The sequence below is a fragment of the Octodon degus genome, unplaced genomic scaffold (assembly GCF_000260255.1).
Source record: "Octodon degus isolate 3935 unplaced genomic scaffold, OctDeg1.0 scaffold00130, whole genome shotgun sequence".
Lineage (NCBI taxonomy): Eukaryota > Metazoa > Chordata > Mammalia > Rodentia > Octodontidae > Octodon > Octodon degus.
This window is the reverse complement of record NW_004524706.1, coordinates 4,151,395-4,154,750: the sequence shown is the minus strand read 5'-3', so window position 1 is coordinate 4,154,750 and position 3,356 is coordinate 4,151,395. Positions and strand designations below refer to the sequence as shown.

The 3,356-nt window shown below is 48.9% G+C and overlaps 1 protein-coding gene across 1 annotated transcript in view; it reads right to left on the bottom strand.

Moving 5' to 3' along the window:
• Thrap3 (thyroid hormone receptor associated protein 3) overlaps positions 1-1,289 on the bottom strand; it is a 49,291-nt gene extending 48,002 nt beyond the window's left edge. Inside the window, exon 1 of the mRNA XM_023701042.1 lies at positions 1,191-1,289. The gene's annotated coding sequence lies outside the window, so the exon portion shown is untranslated. The remainder of the gene's footprint in view (positions 1-1,190) is intronic.
• Positions 1,290-3,356: the final 2,067 nt, after the last annotated feature.

The following is a 3,356-nucleotide window of genomic DNA, read 5'->3' as shown; positions in this document are numbered from 1 at the left end:
AAAAAAAAAAAAAAATTAAAAAAAAAAAGACTTTATATATCAAGTTTGCTAGGTAACAGGTCAGACTACAATAAGCAGTATTTCCACGAAAAAAACCCAGACTATCACCTACAAGGAAAGAAAAATGACAGTATGACATATGCCTCTCTATTCTGAACCTATAATCTAGCAATCCTATCATCACGGTAAATTATATTTATTCTACTTAGTCTTCACAATAACTCTATTAAAAGGTCAGTTAGTCACTGCTATTTTTGGGAAAGAAAAAAAAAAAAAAATTGAGGCACCTGGAAGCGAAGACTCGATCTAATAATCGAAAGCTGGCAAAGCCAGCCAGGCAGACTGCCTCCAGAGCACTTCTGTTATGCTACCACCGAAAGCTTCACTGGCTCCCTCCCACCATACTCTCAGAGGCTTTCCCTTCAATCCAATTAATCTCCCCACAAAACACTGTACTCCCACTGAAGGCTTCCAACTTCTGGGACCAGCGCTGCTCGCCGGCTTCTGCTGCCATACTCCACCCCTAAGATTCAGAAAAGCAAAAAGAAAAAAAAGCTGGTAAAGTTGCTTAGATGCAGAGACATAATTGGCTTGTATAAGCAGGACACACGCCAATTACGGCTAGAATGAAGTTGGCCTTAGTTCTATCCCACCCACCACCCACGAAAAATGGGGTTATTTGCCCGGTAGAAGATAAAATTTAAATTAGGCCTCCTCTGGCCATAAGGCCAGAAAAAGAATGGAAGTGTAACATTTACTGACTGCCAGCCACACTCGCCCTAGAAGACAGAAACAAGGTAATGGAGACTGGGGGGAGGGGAAGAGTCAAGAGTTCCGGAAAATGAGAATCCAAATAATGGGGTTCGTACAGCCAAAGGGGGGCGGGTAGTGAAGGCCTCCCCGCGCAGATTGCAGATTACAACGGCTAGAACGCGCAGAAATTACCAGAGAGTAGGTGGCCTAAGGCCTCAGGAGCTAGGCCGGAGCGAAGGGAAGCCTTGAAGGGCGGGGAGGGGGAGGAGTCGGAGAGAGCAGGGCCCGCTCAGAAGAGGCCCGGGTGTAAGCGCGGGGAAGCGGCTTCGCGCCAGTCCTTCTCCGGACTCGGACCCAGGCACTACAGAGAAGAGATAGGAAAAACAAAAAAGGGTCGGTGAAGGTGACCTAACTCCCATCAAAAAAGACTCACTCACCTAGGCCTACCGCACCGACCTCACAGGCAACCTCGCAACGGCACAACCGGCCCGAACCTCGCCCCCGCCCGACAGCGCGCTCCGCGTCCCTGCTCTCCGGTGGCGGCGATGGTGGCGTCACGCCCGCTTCCTTCTGGGAAATATAGTCCTAAGCCTGCGGCTGTCTCCCCAATGAGTGGTCTCTTGAACTACATTTCCCATAAGACAAACCTAGCGTTGAGCCCGCCGCTTCGCGTAACGCGCCGCGTCGTCGGAAGTCACGTGTGTCACGCCGTTCTTTCCCCTCCCCCTCCTGGCTGGCCTGGTGGAGAGAGGGAGGTGGACGGAAAGGGCGGGGGCGTTGCTGACGCCACTGTCTCCACCATTTTGGAACCAGCCTCTAGGGAGGTCCTGGGCCCCACCCACTAGCTAGCCGACTTTAGTCGTCAGAGCTGGGAGTTTGGGGGCACCTGGTTTTTATACTCTGACTAGTCACCTCTTGCATTGTATCGCGAGCCATTTCCCTTGCTGTTTCCTCCCCATAAAATGAGATTCAGGGCGCGGGGGAGGGGCGGCCGGGCCCAAGGACGAGTTCCTAACGACCCGGTGTTACTAGACCGGGGTGTTTGAGCTGAAAGGTTTACTCGAGGGCATTGCCTTTTTTTTTTTTTTTTTTTTTTGACCCTCCCCAGTAACATTGGTTTATTTCTGTCTGTCATAACAACCCTGGAATCAGGTAACCTGAGGCCAGAACATCAAAATCAGCCCAGGATGCCCGCAGTCCCCTAGATCTCTGCCTTCCCTTAGAACACCCAGTGGGAGGGGGAGAAGGTCGAGGGCATTCATTCCTAAGCAGCCCACACAGCCGCCCGATGGCGGCAGTTGTAAAAGGACGACCAGCTTTTAGATGATGATGAAACTCTGGACGAGTGTGGCTTTAGCAGCGAACAGCAACCCCACAGACCCCAGGCGCAGGCGTTCTGGGGATGTAGCTCAGTGGCACAGCAGCGCTTGCCTTCCAAGCCCAAGGTCCTGAGTTTGATTCCAGATACCAAAAACAGAAAAAAAAAATAAAAAGGGAGAGGCAGGCCTGGGATCTAGATCAGGCACAGCTACCTGGGAAGCACGAGGTCCTGAGTTCGATTCCTGGTGCCAAAAAAATAAAAGAGGCCAGAATGAAGTCAGCCTTAGTTCCAGCCTCCCACTCTCACCCCAAGTGGGGTTATTTTCCCCATAGGAAATAAAATTTAGATTAGGTCTCCTTTGGCCACAAGGCAAGAAAAAGGAGGGAAGTATTAACATTTACTGAGTGCCAGCCACACTGGCCCTAGAAAACAAGGTAATGGAGACAAGGGGAGGGGAGAGGAGTCAAGCATTTTATCATTTCGTAAGAAATTTGTTTTGAGGGTCTCTGTAGTTCAGGGTGGCCTTGAACTCAAGGTGATCCTCCTGCCTCAGCCTCCCGAGTGCTGGGATCAGCTGTATACCACCACCACATCATCAAGCCAAAATATTCGTTTTAAATGGACCTCAGTTTGGTGTCTCAGAATGTAATCCCAGCACACTGGGTGGTTGGGCCATAAATATCATAAACTTGCGTCCAGCCATAGTAGTTTTAGTGGCCTAACCATATTCTGTGTCAAAGAAAAAAAAATTTAAAAGGTCTGAAGTACCCCAGGACCGCAAATAAACTGACAAGTTTGAAAACCACTTCGTTTGTCCGTGGTTTCTCTTGCTGTAGTGAACTTGCAAGTGTAAGACTCGGCTTAAAAGCCAAAGTCACTAGCCCCTCCGGGTCTCTATGCTCCTGCAGGAGGCTGTTTCCACCTTATAATCCCAAAGCCTTTGAGAACAGAAATGAGTTTTCATGGACTTCTGGATCCCTAGGGCAAACTAGACAAAGCACACATGGAAAAATATTTCTAAGATATGCTCTTGGGTGAGGATGGTTTACTGAGGACTGAACCTTGGCCTTTGCAGCAGGCAACATTTCTAGCCCTTTGGGGGTGTTTTGTTTTGGTTTGGTTTGGTTTTTGGCAGAACCGGTTACTGAACTCAGGCCCTTTCACTTGCCAGGGAAGCGCTTACTCCACTGAGCCATCTCCCTAGCCCTGTTTTGTTTTCTTTTTGATTTTTATTGTTCATTGTGTTTTGGTTTTCACTTTAATTTTATTTATTTATTTATTT